The sequence below is a fragment of the Poecile atricapillus genome, chromosome W (assembly GCF_030490865.1).
Source record: "Poecile atricapillus isolate bPoeAtr1 chromosome W, bPoeAtr1.hap1, whole genome shotgun sequence".
Lineage (NCBI taxonomy): Eukaryota > Metazoa > Chordata > Aves > Passeriformes > Paridae > Poecile > Poecile atricapillus.
In genome coordinates, this window is record NC_081288.1 from 103,202,692 (window position 1) to 103,224,124 (window position 21,433).

Here is a 21,433-nt window from a genome sequence, read left to right on the forward strand (position 1 = left end):
GAGCCTTTGGCAGAAAGTGCCTGGGGAGACTCGAGGCCGACCACTGGGATTCTGGAGCCGAAGCTACAGAGGGTCCGAAGCCAACTACACTCCTACAGAGAAGGAAATCTTAGCTGCCTATGAAGGAGTTCAAGCTGCCTCAGAAGTGATTGGCACAGAAGCACAACTCCTCCTGGCACCCCGACTGCCAGTGCTGGGGTGGATGTTTAAAGGAAAGGTTCCCTCTACCCACCACGCCACCGACGCTACATGGAGCAAGTGGATCGCCCTCATCACGCAGCGCGCCCGTATTGGAAACCCAAATCGCCCTGGGATTTTGGAGATAATTACAAACTGGCCTGAAGGTGAAAACTTTGATCTCACTGATGAAGAGGAGCAGGAACAAGTGACACGGGCTGAAGAAGCTCCACCATATAACCAACTTCCAGCAGAAGAAACACGCTACGCTCTGTTCACTGATGGTTCCTGTCGCATCGTAGGGATGAACCGGAAGTGGAAAGCAGCCGTATGGAGCCCCACACGACAGGTCGCAGAGGCCACTGAAGGAGAAGGTGGATCAAGCCAACTTGCTGAACTCAAAGCTGTTCAACTGGCCCTGGACATTGCTGAAAGAGAGAAGTGGCCAAAACTCTATCTCTACACTGATTCATGGATGGTAGCCAATGCTCTGTGGGGATGGCTGGAAAGGTGGAAAAGAGCCAACTGGCAACGCAGAGGAAAGCCAATCTGGGCTGCTGATGAGTGGAAAGACATCGCCACCAGGGTAGAGAAACTGTCTGTGAGGGTCCGTCATGTAGATGCCCATGTCCCCAAGAGTAGGGCTAATGAAGAGCACCGAAACAATGAGCAGGTGGATCAGGCTGCAAAGATAGAGGTGTCAAAGATAGACTTAGATTGGCAACACAAGGGAGAGTTGTTCCTAGCTCGATGGGCCCATGATGCCTCAGGCCATCAGGGTAGAGATGCCACCTATAAGTGGGCACGAGACCGAGGGGTGGATCTAACCATGGACAGTATTTCCCAGGTTATCCATGACTGTGAGACGTGTGCCATGATCAAGCAGGCCAAGCGGTTGAAGCCCCTCTGGTACGGTGGGCGGTGGTCCAGATACAAGTATGGGGAGGCCTGGCAGATTGACTACATCACACTGCCCCAAACCCGCCAAGGAAAGCGCTACGTGCTCACGATGGTAGAAGCCACCACTGGATGGTTGGAAACCTACCCTGTGCCTCATGCTACAGCCCGGAACACCATCCTGGGACTTGAGAAGCAGGTCCTTTGGAGGCACGGCACCCCTGAGAGGATTGAGTCAGACAATGGGACTCATTTCAAGAATAACCTTATAAACAGCTGGGCTAGGGAACATGGCATTGAGTGGGTGTACCATATCCCCTACCATGCACCTGCTGCAGGGAAAGTGGAGAGGTACAATGGACTGTTAAAGACTACCTTGAAAGCATTGGGTGGGGGATCTTTCAAAAATTGGGAGCAGCATCTAGCAAAGGCCACCTGGATAGTTAATACCCGAGGTTCCACCAACCGAGCAGGCCCAGCCCAGTCCGAGGCCCTGTATATAGTAGACGGAGACAAAGTCCCAGCGGTACATCTCAGAGGTTTGTTAGGAAAGACAGTTTGGATCAATTCTACTTCGAGTGCAAACAAACCCATTCGTGGGGTTGTTTTTGCTCAGGGACCGGGTTGCACATGGTGGATAATGCGGAAAGATGGAACAACACAATGTGTACCTCAGGGAGATCTGATGGTTGGGTGAAGATCGTGAATTAATTCCCTTGTCTGTATAATGTATGTGTTGTAGAGTTAAAATATATATATATATTAATTTTGATAATAAGTTGACGATATGGGGATAAGGGGTGGAATGTCCTGGGGTGACTTTATGATACTGGTATCCCCAATCGTCTGGTTTATGTTATATATTAAGCTCTGTACCTTTAAGACTGGCTCTGAGAGCAAAAGAGGGGGAAAAAGAAGCCGCCGTTTGTGTTAAAGAAAATATAACTCCCACACATCTCGCTCCTGGACTGTGTTGTCTGCAGCACAGACAGACAGCGGGACAGAGCTTCTCCCTGGCTTTTAGTTAGTTTTAGCTAGCTGAGGCAGAAGAATTCCCCGGACCTTTGGTTTTTTTTTCCTTTTTCTTGGATCTGTGCAAGCCTGCTCTGGACTGAACACCCAGCTAAACCCCGGGAGCCCACGCCTGTGGCCCACCAGGGCCTGGGCCTCGGCACTTTCCAGCGCCGGAGGGGCTGATAAGAAACTGAGCAAGCCGAGCTACACACCACATGAAAAGGACTTTTCTTCCTAGATTTGCCATCCCATCGAACAGCAAGAGGTTTTATTATTTAATATTATTCAATTTTCTGTTAAATAAACAGCTTTTTCCACTTCTCTCCAAAGAAATTTTTTCCCTTTCCCGGACCGGTTGGTGGGGAGGGGCATTTCCCTGGGGAAATCCCCATCCCGAGTTTTCCTCCCTAATTTGCCCTAAACTAAGACAATAACCAACAGGTGTTTGAACAAAGATGCAGGTTTGCATGCTGGCTGTCATTTTCTGGAGTTTCACTAGAGACTTCTGACGCTGGAATTGGGATGTCTTGAAGAAGTCTTCCTCTATCACCTAATCATATGTGAAAGCATACCTGATCTTTCTCTTCCCAGGAAGGCAGAGTGTAGCTGCTTTTCCTGGCACAGAAATAGGACACCTGCATATTCCTACTGCTGCTTGAGGAAGCATATCCCTGAAACCAAACAGGAGTTTCTGTATCACCAGATTTCTTGGGACATCTGACTCTGTGTTTCACAGAGTCTGGGAAATCGGCAGATTCTTATATTCATATTTTCCACGTGCACACCCTTTTCCTTGTCTGCATGAAATGCAGAATCAAAATCCCCAAAGGACTTCTGGTACAAATAATCTAGACAATCTAAAAACAAATTGCAGATTAGTCATCTATTTAATGGAAGAAGTCAAATCACCAGCATCAGCTGTCACAATAAATGCCATCAACTCTATTTTTGCCCACATCTGCTCTATACTGGGTAGAGACGTAGACACTGGATTTTGTGATTCATGTTCACAGTGGGAGCAGAGCTCAGGTGGGGTCCATCTCCCCTCACTTTCAATCTTTACAGAGTAAATTTCATTCTAGAGCTGAATGAGCCACTCTGGGCTTCCTTGATAAACAGTTTTCATGTGTGATGAAGCTCAAGTTTTGCTCCCCATTCCTGCCAGTCACACCTCAGAGACTGGCTGTGATCCCAACACAATCATGGATCAACCACCAAAGGAAAAAAGGTGTCATGCAGTAGGAGAACATTATATTAACAGCTATCTAGAACCTTTCCTGAAAACATCCATGTCGTGGTTTTAAAGCAGTAACTAAAAAAAATTACTTATTTCTTGCTGTGAGATATGGATTAGAACAAGAGCAAAACAGGCTTAAAACTTAAAAGGAAATAAAGAAAGTTTATTAACAAAACTACAAGAATAAAAAAAAACACCAGAATAAACTTCCAGAATACTCTTTTATCCCCCACTACTTGACCATTCCTTTGTACACGTGACAATATAGAGACAGAAAAACTTTAGAACTTTGGTGGTTAAAACAGTCCCAATTCCTGCTACAGTCTTTTCATCAGTCTTTGTACAGAAACAGAAGTCTTCTTCTGTTAATCTATGGAGTTTCTCACAAGAGAACTATTTCTGTTATAGTTTTCTATTTCCCTGATGCCAGCTGCTCGGAAATCCTGTCATCAGAGCTCACTCCTCCCATTTCACATCACTCTGAGGTGTGTATGGGCCATGAGTCTAGGGATGTCATTTTTAAGGATGAGTTATTCAAAGGCAAAATTCTCTTCATCTGTCTCTGTGAGCTTTGCTAGAAAACAGTTTTCTCTTTGCCCTCAAGGCTTCAAATCTTCGCTTCATTCTGTTCTAGCACCTCACTGTATCACAATTACTCTACTTTTTGCTCAAAATCCAAACTTTGAACACTCCATTCCTCCCTATATACTCTGCCATGAATTAAAGGAGTTTTTTCAGGACACACTGTTGTCCATCTCCATAGCTTTAACAGAAAAATATTTCAGCTTATAAAGCATCTCCTTATTCTCTACCTTTTCTGAAGCTTAATTCTTTACTGTCTCTGATAGTTTATAAAGTCTCTTTACATGTTGATCACTCTCTTTTTCTCTCTCTGGATAAAAGGATTAATCTACGAGTCTCATCTGGGTAATGAAAATGTTAAAATCTTGCCCAGGCTTTGTAGATGGTTCTGTGATCTCTGCTGGAGCAGCAGCTGGAGTTGTCTGCGATGGAAGATTCTTCATGGCTGCTCTGGAGAGTGTGGTCACTGTCTCAGCCTGCTGCAGGTCAAGAGCTTTTTTTCTTTTCTTTACTCGGCAGTCTCTGGTGAATTCAGTCATGGCAAAAACTGCAGCCGAGCCAGGGACCGGCCTGGCCTGGCCAGAGCCCGGGGCAAGCCCCGCAGGCCTCATCTCCCAGACCGGAGCCGCGGCCGGCCCAGCCCAGCCCCCGCCCGGCCGCATGGCCTGGGCAGGGAACTGGAGGCCAGCTGGAGCTGTGTTACCTTTCACAGCCAGGAAACAAAGAGGACAAAAGTGCTCTGACTTTACATCTTAAGGAGGTGTTCACAGGTTGACTTAACTTTTTAATGGTCAAAACTGCTGTCAATTCTTAGAAATGACTGATAATTGGTCAGGAGGAAAGACTCCCATCAGCCACCAGCAGCTTCACCTTCTTTAGCTCCCAAAGCTATCTTAAAGATAAAGCCACCCCATGACAATCCATCAGGATATATTCTCACCTGCCCTGTGGAGCTGCCAAAGGGGTATCAGGAGGGCAGTCATAAACAGAAAGGGGTGACTGGACTGGGACATCTGAGACCACCCAGACCTCCATCAGGACTAAACAGCCTCAGGTTGGTTTAGGAGGAATCTGGCCTGACTTCTTTCAAAGAAATCATAAGCTTTGTATTACCTGTGACATACTAAAATTTCTTTTTTCCTAATACAGCCTAGTTTTCATTATATTACATTTTCCTCCTTTTCTTATATAAATGCATTTTTTCTAATTAAAAGAAGGATTTTAAAAATTACAAGCTAAACAAGAAAGGTTTCTATCTAAATACATCTTTACAGTTTACAGTATACATACTATTTTGTAAATATTTGTTAAGCAGTGTACTGGAAGGGAAAAGTAAGATAATATTTTCCTCAAGAAAAGCTTGCTTAGGTTTAGCGAATTTCAAGTTATTTTTGCTTTAGGAAAGAATGATTTTGCTTTCGGCATAAACAGATAGAAATGCCAAAATGCAACTAGAACTACAACTGTGTGAATGATTAATCAAATTCATGACTATTACAAAGATTATTTCAATGTTCATCCTGCAGATATTCCACAACACAGCAAATTGCAGAGCAGTGAGGTAGCTTGTGTGGAATTGCTGCTGCTGCTGCTATGGGAGAACAATTGCTCCTCTCTGCTCCATAAATGTGGGGTTTTTCAAGCTTGGGGACTGTAGAAAAGCCAGGTTCTCTGAGATTTGTCTGTGCTGTCTTTCTGCCTGACCATTTATAATTCAGAGTCACAGACACCCAGCGACACCTCCTGTTGTAAGATGCAAAGTCCTCAGTGGGGTCCAAACACAGAGGATTAGTAAGAAGGGATTACATAAATAAATATTTGATGCCTGTGACAGTCATTGTCTTTCCCAGTTCCAGGAACCTAGCTCCTCTGAGAGCCTCCTGCAAGTGCCACTGGTGTAATTATGCCTCCTATGCCAGACCCAGGAGAATCCTGTCACTCCTGTCTATGACAGGAATCCAGGGACACAGCCCAGTTTGGCTCAGTTCCTACAGCTGGACCCTCCTAAATATTTTCATTTGACTTCTCAGCAAAGAGGGGAATAAAAGCTGTTGCACAGCTGCAAGGTGCCAATTTTCTGTTGTTCTACAAGGATTTGACAGTTCAGATCCTTGCTGTTACATCCCTGTGCTGTTTCATCCCCGTTTCAGGGGGTTGGGGCAGAGAATGATCCATGAATGCAAGATCTCACTCCAAAGTTTTCCAAATCTCTGGATTCTGGGGGGAAAAAGAAACAACAAAAAACAACCAAAAACCACATCATTGGTGCAAATACCAGGATTAATTTATGTATTAATCCATGCTGATATTGGATTGGAAAGCACTTGTAGAAACCTTATGAATCATCCCTAAATTGATGATGTTACTCAATTAGAGGTAAAAAGCTCCAACCACAAAGCAGGAAGAAAGAAGAAGGCATACTTGGGCTATCAACCTCAATAATCTATGTGCCTACACACATACACAAGTATAGTGTCTTCTGTAACAGGGCATCCTTAATCCTGCTGAAATCAACACAGGAATCTGTGTCAAACCAAGGTTATGGTCTCTCACCCTGTGGGATATTCTAGATGCTAATGAAAGCTTTTATTGCATTGTGTGTAAAGAAGGAAACAAACAGATGCTCTGTTTAAAATCCTACCTTAAGAACCCAGGCAGCTTCCAGCAGGCACCACTAACCTGTTCTTGCACTGCAAGCTGCAGGAGACAGGGGGTTGTATTGAAAAATTTTGTTCTACCATACCATGTAATAAACAGCTCTTTAAAAGGCCTCTTTTGGTTACTGGCAGTGTAGGTAGAAGAGCTAACCTCCCACCTACTGGAACTCTCTCTCAAATCCATGGAAAGAATATCAGTGATTTTACTTTGGAGCTGGCTTTAAAAGTGTGCATATCTTACATAAAATCAAAAAGCTGCCTTTCTAGAAAACAAGAGTATATATCTTGTTAAACTTTTCCAAATAGAGATGCCTCATTCATCACTGAAATTATTTCCATCAAATATCTGAATTTATTTGTTCCTGTAATGAATTTTGTAATTCTTAGAATCCACAGTTAACCCCTAATGGGAAAATTGGTGTATTTCCCTACAAATTCTTAAAAGTAAATATATATTTTCCTAAAACTTTTACCACGTTATCATAGTCAACCAGCCTCCACAGTTTTCCAAGAAATCTTTGGGATCCTGTGTGGAAAAGTGTGTGTTACATATGGAAACATGTACTGGGCTTGGAAATTTCCATGGCTTGGAAAATTTGCAGCACTGAAGGATTTATTCTATCATCCATAGAAATATTAGATCCTTCTGAGAATCTTTCATGGATGTAGGCTCTTTGGGTCTATAAACAGAGGGAATTTTCAGCTCAAACAAGTGCCCAGCATTTAAACCTCCACCTTGAAAAGACAGAGTGAGGTTTAATAGGTATTTCAGTGGCCAGGACATGTCAGTCAAATTATTATTGGCTCTAGCTGCACTCTCACAAGCTGTTACATTCTTTACCTGTAGCGGAGTGGCGATCGAAAAGGTGCAAAATTCTTCTTTGCTTTTGAAAACACCAATGAAAGTGAAAAAAAAAAACCAAAACCAAACCCACACACCAAAAACAAACCAACAACCCAACCCCCCGTTCAACTCACACAACTGAAAACCTCTGATCTTCATATAAGAAGAGTAGACCCACAAACTTCAGTAGGAAGGGTCCTTTGAGCGGTAGCAGTAAGTCCACAAAGCCCAGACATTTGTTAATTAATGTGAAATCCATGGAAGCAGCTGATTCCCAACATAACTGACCATGAATTGTGGCCTCATTTCTCCTGTTACCACACATGGATGTTTGGGCGTGCACGGACAGTGTTACATAACATTGCACAAATCACAATAGTGGTTTCAGGCTTGCTCTCAGCTCAGATCCAATTTGCAGAATCAGAACTGTGTCTTGCACGTAAAAGCAGTCTCACTGAAGTGTTATATAGTTCATAAATTCCTGGGATGGGAATTTTTCTTTAGAGAAAATGAATCACATTTTACAAAAGGGCGAGGAGGAAAGAAAGAGAGGAAAGGGGAAAACAGAATTATTATTTTTAGATCACAATGTTTTGAAATGCAATCTGCTTTTTAGTCTAAGATTTCCCAGCTGCCCTCTTTTTTTTTTTTTTCATTCCTTTGTCTTTTTGCAAGGAAAGGGTTGAGACAGGAGAGAAAATCATATACACAAAACAGCTTTGTCTATAAACTCTAAAAGTGTGTTTCACCTTGCAGAAAAGAAGTCCTATATGAATTTGTGTAGTGGGGGCCAGGGGATATTTTGTGGGGAATCACGCTGCTCTGTAATTAGAGATCATGTATATGTATAAACAAGCTCAGTAGTAAGATCAGCAGAGAAAATACTTGCTCACTTGTCTGATGGCCAAGGAAAATTAAACCAGAGCAGGCTATAATAGAATGAATAAGAAAACAGAGGGGAAAAAATGCTCTAGTGGCTGAGAGAAATGGCTCCTCTTGGTGAAAGGGTTAAAGCTCTGCTTACAAGCTTTGTCAGACCTGGTATAAGCCTCTTTTTCTTTGGACTTTGTAAGAGATATCACGACCTAGACCTTTCCTGTGGAACTTTTTGGCCATCCCCTAGGTGTGCTGTAGATGAGTGTCAATAAAGTTCATTTCAAGGCAAGGGTCAAAGTGCATTTCAGACAAAATGAAACAACTATGGCTAGAAATTCCACAAACTAAAACTGCTAGCCATTCCTTGCCTGTGTCCTTTTTCCAGGTCAGAAAAGTACAGCCTGTTACAGTTCCCAACCTTCCCCAGATCTGAACCCATCCCACTGTGTTGATCCATGCTTGCTGTGGTGGTCTCTGAGAGGTGATTGCCACCTGAGAACTTCCAGACACAACTACATCATCTGCTCACAGCCTCCTGCCTCCTGGCATGGAGCCAGGGCTGGAGCCAGTGCCAGGAAGCACCTGTAAGAGTTTTATATCCACCAGGGACAACACCTCCCAACTTGCCGGCTTCTCATCTGGCCAATACAGCCAGGGACCTACCCCCTCCTCCTCAGGTAGCCAGAGCCCCAAGGCCAGAGCACTCGGAAATGGCCACAGCTCATGAGATGAAGGCATTTCCTCTCTGCCATAAAATGCATCATTTACTATCACAACCTTTTTCTCTATGGGGCATGGCTGGCGATGGATATTTGCTTGTCTCACCCTTCCTCCTCTTGTCTCTCCATTTTTCCACCCCCGCACATGTCAAGCCCCGGGAGCTTTCACAGGAAGGAAGAAGGAGGTTGTACATTGTCTGAGAAGGGTTTATAAGCTGCCCTTCTGGCAGAGAGCTAGAATCAGAACATTGTTCAGTTACATGTCTGAACTAGACAAGCAGGCACAATTGGATGCCATTGGGTGGCTCACAGGGAGTAAATTAGTCCTCAGAGCATTAACCAGCACATCACCCTGGCTGCTGCTCTCTCTGCCTTCCTCTCTGCCTTTGGCTTTGCCAGGCAATATCCTCAGAGCTACAGCACAATGCCAAACACACCTTGGATTATTACATGTTTACTGCATAACACAGCAGCCCTTGGAGACAGCTGGAGACAAGGCTACCCATACTGCCTGGGGTCCATCTAAGAACTCAAGGCAGCTGGTCAAGATGGGAGAGAGAATCAAAGACAAGACTAGCAACATTGCAGCTCAGACCAGAGGCAGGATCACAAACAGGGCTGGAACACAGGCTGGGAATGTAGTCAGCAACTCACGGCAGCAAGGGACAAGCAACACCTCTCGGGCACCCTGGAAGCTCAAGACTGAGCTCAATGGAGCTCATGGACAGACTGATGGGCAGGGGCTCCATGGATGGAAACCCTTACCCTTTTTAGGAATAAAGCTGTGAATGGAGTACAAGAATAAAAAAAAATTTAGATTGGGTTCCTCATCCCTTTATCCCTGTATCTAACATGTTGACCAGCTCCTTGAAGCCAGCTGGAGGGAAAGCATCAGTCTTTTGTTTGGGTTCAGCCAGGCTGCTCAGCAGCAGTGTGATTACATTAACCATTCAAGGCAGCCAGAATGTTCTCCCCTTTTTTAATCTCTGTGAGATAAGATCATCAGATGCTCCTGCAAGGCTATATGAAGCCAGTGTATGTCTGCCTGAAAAGAGCCATCCTTTACTCTGTTTTCAAGTGTAACACCCTTACCAACAGTACTGTCTCTGCTCTCCTGCAGCCTAAACAGAGTTTTGCAGTCTAAATCCAAAGTTTCACTTTGATACAACCAGGACCTTGAAGTTTTAATCTTAATATACAAGTTTGAGAACAAAAACCCTCATCTAAGTGGTGCCATTTTGAGTCCCTTGCTGTAGTGTTCCATTTTATAAACCCCAGTCCTTGAGGGCAAACAGCTAATTGTTTAATGGTGTGCAAAAATTCAAGAGCTGAAAAATCCCCAAAACACCTGCTGGTTTAGTTAATGCCTGTGCATTTACTTCTAGCCATAACATGCATACGTATAATCTGTCTGTGAAGAGACAGTACAGAAAGTTTCTAAAAGACAGGAATGTCCAAGCCATTTTCTTCTAGCTTCTTTTTACCAAAAAGACGGAGAGAGAATGTGCAGACAAGTGTGATCTCATAACAAATGGCAAGAGAGTTTAATTCCTTTTAAGAAGACACATACACATAATGGAGGGCTTCTATCTTGCATGGAAAAGCGGCTGTGCAGTAACTGGATGATAATTCACATTCCCAGCCTTGATGATTTTCTGAGAACATGATTTAATATAAGGCAGCCCACTGGTTGTGCTGCCTTCCTCCCACATGGGCTGTGGAATCCCTCAGAAGCAGGGGGATCAGATCCAGTGCTCCACTACAGGTTTTATTGACCATCTGGTTTGCTGTCCTTCCCTCAGGCACCAACCTACTCAGGTGCCCCACACCCTGGGAAAGCATGCCACAAAGGGCCCTGAGCAACAGGCAGGAGCAGAGATGAGTTCTTTCACAAGTTAAGATGGCAGTTTATGCCCAGAAGCAAAAGAGCTGATAAATCTCAGAATACTTTAACCTCACAAGTAAACTACAGGTATTATTCCTATTCATTATTCTTATAGTGCTTAATCGCACTCTGGCTCTGAAAATGTTTGTCTCCATGTCCCACAGCAAAAAATTCCACAAGTTGATTAGATGCCACTTTAAGGTTTTCTGCCTTTCAAGTGCTTTAAGTACATATTCTTCATTTCACCATGTTGATCCAGCATGAAGAGATAAATGGAAGTGTCCAGTTAATTACTCCCCAGTCAGCTCTCATCCTGGTGGAATAAGAGCTGGTCAGGTAGCCAAGAGTTCCTAATGACAAGGATGTTCCTAAACTAAGGAGGTAAGGGCTGGAGCTCCAAGCATCCTGGGTGGAGGTTAAAAATGACAAGAAATGAATGTGTGGCCAGCTTTTCTGAAGTGGCATGTCTTTGATCCCACAGAAATTTTATTACATAGTTTACTGAAAGAGCAGTGATGTGTTGGAAGAATCCTCATTTCAATTAAGACCAGAAATCCTGAAGTTTATTCTGTCTATCAAAATCAAGTTAGGCTTATCAATGTATTTTTCTCTCAGAGGCAAAACAATAACCCTTCTTTGCTCAGGTTGGGATGTTCATGTGTCTGCAGAAAAAAACAAACCCATAATTTGTCTTTTGACAATATATTTAATATCAAAATTACCAGTTCCATAAAACCAGACTTCTTAACAGGGACATCTTAATTTAGCATAACCTTGATTCTCAAAATTGCTTCTAAATTTTGAATGGAATTTTTCTGTGACGTCTAGTTTTGGTGATTTGACACTCATCTGGAACCCTCATTTCATTGAAAAAATACTTATTTATTCAGATAAGTAGGACTGCTCTGTAATGAGAAAAAGGCTAAGCTACAGATCTGCCAATAGACTCACAGCTAGCCTTCATCAAAATAAACTGTACGTAAGACTCAGTAAAGTAGGACAAAGAAATCCAGTGGAGTGTTAGGCCTAGCCAAATGCATATATTTAAAAAGGCAGGAATATTCAGTATCTGGGAGTCACCCTGAAACAGATTAAAATTACTGTATTTTAAATCTTGGTATGACTTTTTTCTGTGTGCAAAAATAATTAACATGGAAATCCTCTTAGCATGTATCAGAGATTAGACTGCCTGGGAATGCAGAAACCCATGTGCCACAATGATATGAGACAGGAGAGGCTGACCAAGTAACCTCAGGGTGGATGATAGCCTTCTGATTGGGGCTGTCAGCTGGGTTATAAAAACTGGATTTAAACCTCTGCTAAGGCATTCTCTGCCAAGCCACACAAGTGCCCTAAGCAGACAGCTCTCATCTGTCCCAAGGTGCCTTTGCACATGTGTGTGAAGATATTTTACAAGGCCTTTTAGTTTTCATTGGCCTCATTATGACACAAGAAGCTTTCTTGAATGTCAAATACTTCTGGGATGAAGCACTCATCTTTCTGCTGTTGAAAGTTGTGCACTTTTAAAGCTCAGCCTCCTGAAAATTTTGACACAAGGAATTGGCTATGTTAGATCTGCAGAGGATTCTGCTATGCAAACAGGCACTGAAGTACTCAAATCATCAAAGCAATGCTTGCTATTCAACAATGAGCTGCCATTTGTTGCCAGAGAAACACTGTGTTGAATGAAATGCATTTAGGAAAACATTATTACAAAGGGAAAATATGAGTAATCAACCTAAAGCAATGAGCCATGGAAGCTTGTTTTATGAAATGTTTGCTGGACTGTCTCAAAACATCAGACATGCTGACAGAGATACCAGAGATGTTTTCTACTATTTCTTAGAGAGGTGGTTTCAATCATAGATTCATCATTCCAAAACCATACCAGCTTGGTCTACCTGTCAAGCTGAGTTTTTGAGTGGAGGAGACTGGAAGTCTGAATGCCCTGAGAGCATCCGAAAGAACTTCCTTCCAACCCACATGCTAACAGTTATGCCTTTTTTTGGTGTTTTTTTTGTGTGTATGTCTATAGATGAATGTTCTCTAGTTCTTTTATATTTATTCCTCCTCCTTCCTTGAAGATAGGGAATCAAATCATGCTCCCTGCACCAGGCAAAGAAACTCTTGTATTAGTGGAGAAGGAAAATTGCATTCCAGGAACTTAAGCTGAGTTCTCTAAAATCATCTCCCATCTTGAAGCCTCTTGTTTTATTAAATCCATTGACTTGAAATATAGCATAGCCTGACTCATCATGAACCAGAAATTCAGTTTGCACATAAGCAGCTTTCTTCCCAGCATGCCATATTCTGCATGCAGTATTGTAAAGTTATTTGTCACAGTCCTGGAAGTGTTCGAGGCCAGGATGGAAGGGGCTTGGAGTAACCTGGTCTTGTGGAAGGTGTCCCTGTCCATGGCAGGGGGGTGGAACTAAATGATCTTTCGGGTCCTTCTGTGATACTACAACTCAATATATTCCATAAATTCTATATTTTCTATGTATTCTGTAGGTTAGTACAAATGTAAGACTTTCTTACATTTAGGAGCAAGAAGGCAACTAAAAAGGAACTGTGCCTTGTTAAATCATGCTTTCATGCTTTTTTTTTTTTTTTTTTTCATCAGGTGCTCCTGGAGTTACGCAAATTTGGCTTTGCTTAAGTTGAGAAAATTTACTGGGAATCACATGGACACACACTGTGGGGCTCATTAGCCTGCTGGGTGATTTTAATAACCCACAAATATTTGAGGAGGAAAAAGATCGCCTCCTTACAAATGAAACCATGGTGTTATATAAGCAAGTCTGGTCATATCAGCATTGTGTATAGATCAGCCTACAATGTGACACTGGTTGTTGTGTGGAATGAATAAGTGTATCGGTGTATTCTGTGCAGATAAGCAATATCTGCAATAACAACATCAAGAAGTCAAGAGACATGAAAGTTTGAACCCACTTCATTTGTCTTTTTGTTTTCAAGGGTACAGGATGAATTGCAAGTTTAACAAAGTGCATTTTCAAATAAAACATGGGGGCAAAGAGAAATCCTAAATGATTATGAACTTCCATCTAGGCCTGGAGATTTCTTGATTAGCCAGTCAACAGACAGGGAAGACAGAACAAAACAATTATCTTATCCTTTGTGCTTTAATTCGCTGTTAAAACACAGACTTGAAAACACTCAACAAATAACAAAAATACAGATTCATACCAAAACTTTTTCTTTCCTATCCATTTTTTTTTTTTCCCATCATGCTTCAAGCCTTCTTGGCTAATTTAGGTGTCAACCTACCTTGTAGAAATGCTGTCAGCTTTATGACATTGCTTCCATTAGGGTGCACTTTTCCATTTTGATGTCTCTCCTTAATAAGTAGTTCCATCAGAATTAAAACACTTGAGGGTAGGATTATGTCTAAGTATATCCATTACTTTTGCTCAAAGAAAATAAACTGCTGTTGTCACTTGATAGGTACTTCATCTGTTGTAAGGGTTTCTTTTTTTCACTGTAATTCTGCCTTTTTCTGACTGATGCATATTCTTCTATGACACCTTCCTTGAGAATTTTTCCTCTGGCCGTATGTATTGGTTATCAGCAAAAAAACCTAATACCGTTCCAGGCATGCAGCTAGTTCTAACACATTTCAGGCAATCTGAGCCCTTCCCCAGCCATCCTGTCTGCTCTGTAGGACCACTGCACCTCAAGGACCTGCTGTCCCTCCCTGAGGTGCTAATCCAGAGAGGCCTGAGGACACATGAGCAGCCTGTCAAAGCAGAGTGAAACAGAGAGATCTGCTATTCTGGTTTTTCACTGCTTTTGTCTCACTCTCCAAAATACTTCCTTACTTACCTACTGACATGGGAAGTTCACTGCTATCCCAACAGTCCACTGAAAGCACTCAACTCCTTGTTCCTGTACTAAGTGGATCCCAACCCAAAATTCAGTGATGCCAGATGAAGTATTGCCTCCCAAGTGTCTCTGAATGGATTTGGACAGCTGGGGGAGAGGGATTAGTTCAATATACACATTACGCTCACGCATATTTACTGTGGCATGGTCAGCCTCAGGCATCCAAGAGCTGTGAGTGAGCACTCTGCTGCCTCCATAAATGTTAATATTTAGTTATTTTGAAAGCAGAAAACAATAATAGCGGGTTTCATCCATGTTCAGTTTTTAACTCCCACTAGCTTGCTTGTGACATTTAGTTTTGCCAACTCCTAGAAATTTATAGGAAGTGATCTTTGGCCTCAGTATCCCCACGTGAATTAATTATGCACTCCTTCAGCCCTATGGCAATCCTTCAGTGTCCAAAGAAATCTGCCCTCTGTGTCCACTACACATTTGGTGCTTCTGCATCTGCAGAAGATCTTCACCTTCTGACCAAATCAGGGAATGGCTGTTTTCAGAAGACTTCTCTACATCTTACTCAATGCCAAGGCAGAAGTAATTACTTGAGAGGTATTTTGTCCCACTTATTTCCTGGAATGGAAATTAAAGAGCATGGTGAAGAGGGAAGAGAGAAACAGAGTATAAACTGACTAATTTTTTTTTGCCTAGTAATGGAGCCAGTTCAGATGTCCTAAAATAGTGGGTAATTTCTGTTCCACTCCCATCCCAGGAAAATAACATCAGATGCTGTCACTCCTTTAGGTTCTCGGGTAGCCTGAGCAAAAGGATTAGAGGGAGGGATGGCTTTGGCTCCTGCAGGAACCTCACTGAGTGTTCTGCCCCACAAGGAGAGCAGTCCCTGTGGAAAAGCCAGCTTGGCACAGCCACTAATGGCCAGCAGCAGGGGCAAAGGCCCGTGATAGCTAAGGTGAGATGTTCACAGCTGCTGGAATGAGATCAGAGACCAGGGTGGCTCCACATGGAAGCAATTGCTGATGCTATTAATGCTATTAATAAATCCTGGTCTTTCTGTCCAATCCTGCAGCTCCATTGTACTTCCCAAATATCCAACCAGACTAAAAAGTAGATTTGGTTTTCTTTGCACAACTCCAGTGATCAAGAGAGAGGAGCCAATCATGCAGGGTGTCCCTGGCCTACAGAACTTTCCTGAGTGGAAAGGTCAAGGGAGGGTATCATGACCCCAGCTCTCCCAGCTTTGGCATGACAGGCATGGTTGAAGAAGAAGCAAATGCCTTGGGCTGAGGAAAGTTAATTTAGTCTTGTAGACACTCCAGTTCATCCTGAGCCAAGCAGGGATCTGAGCTAGCTGGGAATAGCAGAAGATGGCATAAAGCCAGCTGTGCCATCCCTTTCTGAGGGCTCCAAAGTCAGAATTCAGAGTTTATTTGGCTGGGTTGCTGTGCTCCAGCATCTCTAGGACAGACATCTTCTCTAGATATTACATTTTACATGTATGTTTTAAATAAATAGCCTGTATTTTAGGAGCACTTAGCCATAAGTATATAAACTGCTCTGAGGTTTACCCCATTGGAATTAGAATGAACCTAATTCATAATTCAGACATCAGGCTAGAAACAGCTCAGCTTCACTCCATGGACCTATAGCTTGATGTCTGAACTGCCCACAAGACGCCCTCTAATCCCACTAGCTGTAACCTAACCTCAGAGTGGTTTCTAAACTTACTAAATAAATATACTTTTTAAAGAGGAATGCACCATATTTATTAGGGTTTTTTCTCCATTCAGGCAGACTATCATTTTAGAGCAGTTCCTATGAGAGAGGTTGTGGAGAGACATAACTATATTTTAAAAAGTTTCAGAGCCTAGTGCCTTTTTTTTTAAATTTTATTTTATGAAAAAGAAAAATTCCAGCCTATTCTGTTTAACTGACTACAGGAAGTATCTGATGCTACAAAGTCTTAAGCATAAGCACTTACCCATGCAAAAACGTTCTTTGCATGGGTAGTCACACTGAATTCACTATCCCTTCCAGCTTCAGAAGGTGACCAAAGAATGGGCTTAAGCTCATTTCTGTTCCTCAATAAACATCTTTTTTGAATGTTCACATGTGGTATTCAGGTAAATTTAAAAAAACAACTTCCCAGTTAAAATGGAGTGATGGCATTTGGTTTTTCTTCAACGTGTGCATTCAACTCTCACTCCCACTTTGCAAAAAAAACCTTACTCATTACCAAGAATTATTTTAGAAGCATCAGTATATGAAGACAGAAAAGCTGAATTCCCAAAATAGCATTTTTGCAAGAGGAAGGAACACATTAATAGCGTGAAAGTCTGGCTGTCTGATCAGATCATGGAGTTCAGATTTTATCTTCATTGATCATTTTTCAACTTCACTCAACACTTTGAGTACTGGAAAAGGGCGGCAGGGACTTTTCTGAATGCCTTAATACCACAAACTGTATCTGGTCAGTCTGTCTGCTCTCCATGTGTGCCTGGCTTCACAGCAAATAAATGCCAGAAATAGCATTCCTACAGGATTTCCAGTTCAAAAGCCACAAGAATGCTCTTTCTCATGGTATGGCACCGTGCAATATAATGGTGTCATCTGGAAAATTACAGTCCTGGAAAGAAATGTTTTTCCCTCTTGACTGATTTAAATCATCTAAAAATAGATGGGTTTTCATATAACTTTTATATTTGTCAGGGGACCCCCTCATTTCATCTTGTGACAGTACAAGAAATGTATACCATAACATGACAGACAGATCTTCCTAGGGAATCCCCCAGGGATATTTTTTTCTGTAACTGTGCAAACTCCTCAGAAATAAAACCTGAAAGCAATTAATCAAAGGCTGAGAACCCATTCAGGGTCACTCCAAGCAAGGATTTCAGGGAGTGTATATAAGGTACAAGGAAGGAAGCATTAAGGACAAAACTCTTCAGTTCTTTCTGCTTTCCTAAGTAAGTAAGACTTCTTGAAACTGACTCCATATAAAAACAGGTTGTCACATCTGGTGGCTGAAAGGAACATCATCTTAACATATCTCCCCAATCCATGCAGCTGAGCCACATGGGAATGGTGTTTGTCTGTTGACTTCAGAAAACAGGAAAACCTTGCAGCTGAGAAGTCATAGGATAATTTAACATAAGTAGCTAAGGCTTCCCAATTGTCAAGGAAGAATACTTTTGGTTTCTAAGATAATAGCTCATATGGATCATGTATTAGTTAAAGAAGGTCACCAAATACCAAATCTACTGGTATGTTCTTTCTATTATTCCTGGCTTACCTCCACAGACTTCCCATAAAGCAGCTTCTCAACTCTTTTGTGACCATATGAAGCCAGTGTAAACACAGATGTTTGTGAAACCTGCTCTTCTAAGATCAACTGGTCATTGATGAGCAATAGTTCTCATTTCCATGTACTTGCTGCTTTTTCCAGAAACTTAAAGAAGAGGCATAGCCCCCAATTTGAGAGTGTTTTATTCTTATTATTTCAGATAGTTTCTTAACAATCAGCACAAAAACTTAAAGAATGAGCTAATTCATTAGAAGTTCAGCTCTTTTTTTCCATCTGAGGGGGTTCATGCTTTTACTATTTAGCGTTCAAGGGTCCAGGCCACACTGATGGTCTGAGGCTGTGCAGACTCAGGAATTCTGGCAGCCTCTTGAATACTACGTTCACAATTCTACATACAATCTATATCACATCAAGAATCAAAGACTCTTTATAAGCAAAGTAAGCAATAAATTGTAGTGTCTGAAAGTGTTTTCGCAGTTTTCAGTGACTCACTTCTGAGAAATGTTGATGGAGAAAATAACAAGTTTACAGGCAGGGAGTAGAATGTCAATTATCATGAATGGTGTGCTAAATTTTAGGTAATAAAGTGCACTGCAAGAATTAAAAAGAAAATTTATACACATCTACCTGACAGGAGGGTGCAGCAAGGTGGGAATCAGGCTCTTCCCCCAAGCAATAAGGGACAGGACAAGAGGAAACAGCCTCAAGCTGCACCAGGAGAGGTTTAGGTTGGACATCAGGAGGAATTCTTCCTGGAAAGGGTGGTCAGGCATTGGAATGGGCTGCCCAGGGAGATTTGGAGTCCCCATCCCTGGAGGTCCAATGAAAGACTGGATGCAGCACTCAGTGCTCTGGGTGACAAGGTGGGGATTGGGCAAAGGTTGGACCTGATGATCTTAAGGTGTTTTCCAACCTCAGTGATTCTGTGATTCTGTGTATTAAAGGCTGAATTGTTTCTACTCTGGTGACAATCCTTTAATTATTCCTTTCTACCTTATTAAAGTGAAATATGCAAGCAAAACTCTAGTGCACCTTAGAAGCCATTTTGCCTTCCTTTTCTGTTTGCTTTTTGCTTTGTTGGTGCCTACCTTTCTGTACCAGCTAGCAATGCCCTATATTAAAAATTGCCCTATTAACTCTAGAAACAAAAGGCATATTAAAAATTATTTTTTCTAGATGGGAAAACCTGCCATTTCTCAGGAAAAAAGCCCTTTGCTGAAAGCACTTCCTTGCCCAGCCCCAATAATTAACATCTCTTGGACTGAAACACCTCTGTTTGGCACCCACAGAAGAGATTTGCATGCAAGCTTTCTTCCACATACTTTTGTTCAACAGCTGTATACAAGATCAGCCAGGACAGGCGCATGACATGCTTTCACATGAAATACACATGTGAACCATAAGCCTGCTAGAAATTCCCAGAACCACCATATTTCACTTGTCATCTTTCTTGGCCTCCTTCCTACACCGATGGAGTATCATCTTCAGAGCCTCACAGGCATCTTATATCTTGGTTTCAGGCATTTGGTCACCCACATTCACAGCAACACTGCAACCATGTTTTGACCATATATAATTATTTTTCTTCATCTTTCCTTATGATTTTGAAAAGTTATCTGGCATTTATGAGCAGCAGAAATATCCTTCTCTTACAGGTGACAGCAAAATGATGGATAGTGACAGTTCCAATAGAAGAAGAATTGCCCCAAATGCTATATGGAAAGAGAGGTCTGATAACTAGATTTTGAATAGTAATTGAGCACTTGAATGAGCAGGCAGACACCAACCAGGATTTTAAATCACTAGATTTTTAATGATCTAAATGCTTTAAAAAATCTAATTCCTTTTGAGAAATGGAAGATCTCACTAAATAAGCCTAAGGGCTTGGTTACTTTCTGTTTTCTGTTTGACTCAGTTCCTTCTCTGAAGCCCGCCTGTAATTGTGCCTTGGGGCATGTCCATTCATTTGGGAAAGGGCAACCAAGAAACGGTATTGCTAAAAGCTTGAGAAGGTCAAAGCACTTTCACCACAGCTCCCCACAATCCCAAACCAAAACTCAGGAGTGCTTGTGGAGAACAGCACTATTTGCCAAAGCAGAACCAATTTCTCAGCCTCTCAGAACAGGAAAGCTTTAGGTTAGAGAGGTAGGAATATGGAAAAATTAGAGAAAATGAGACATTCCCCTCTCCCTGACCTACAGCAGGGACCTTGAGCCCAGCTCCAGCTTATAAACATGAAACCACTCACAGGGTTTCAATGCCAGATCCCACCTTGTTCTTGAGCCCCTGCAAGGTCACCTCCTTTTCTCCCTTTCAGTTCCTGCAGCACAAGGACTCACTGTTTCCTCAAGAATAAAGTAATGCCAGGATTGATAACTAACTGATGGGAGATTGAAGCTCCCAGCTGACTGACAACATTTGTATCTCCCAGAGGGCAAAAAGGAAGAAATTGTGAGAAGGAATTTTCATTTCAAGGAGGAAATATCTGCGGTAGGAGTAAACATGTCGGGGTGATTGGCACCAAAGAAGCTGTGTCCAGGTGGGCCTCAAAGTGGATGGGTACCTTTGGAAGGAGCCCTTCCAGGAAGATCAAGACTTGGATTCAGTTGGGAGTTTTCTGGTCAAAGTACAGAAATATCTCAAACGCAGATGTTACACAGTGCCAGTCACAGAGCAAAGTTGTGCTGGCTGGATTTTATGAGGATTTCTGGGAGAGCAACACACACAGAATTTCTCTCACTTTCAAACAGCTTTCTCCTGAAAAATATTAACCTGAGGGCTTCTTGCGGGGAAAAAAAAGGAACGAGGTTTGTATCTGCATCCAGAAGGGAACTGCTGTTGTCCATGCAAGTGCCTGAACTTGTAGCTTTATTTTTATTCCAGATCCACCAAGCACAAGTTTTGCAGCACTGAGTTGCCACTTCATTTCTTAACACAGGTTACCTCAACCACCACAACACACTGTGACAGCCCTGAGAATGCTCAGGCTGTTACTATTACTTTTAAGAAAATACATCCAAAAAGTATTTTCCTCGTGGGGGTTTTGCAGGTGCTTTCCAAGAAAGGCTGCAGGCCACATTGTTGATTCTGTACAAATTCAGTGCTTGTATCAGAAATTGCTGCACCCTGTTTGTTTGAGAGTAGGGCCTGGTCTCCCTTATCATAAGAACCTACAGGGTTGATGTAAATTTGCCTTCATGTTGTTCCTTCTTGTTGTCCAATAATTTAAGCTTAAACATATGTTCAGCTCATGTTGACATACATCCTGCCAATGTGAAAAGCCATGCACTCTGGGAAAAAAAAAGCAGAAGGAAAGAGGATTAAGCAGGAGGAAGAATACAGTACCAAAATAAGTGTTTTGCTCATTAGACTGTGTTTTTGTC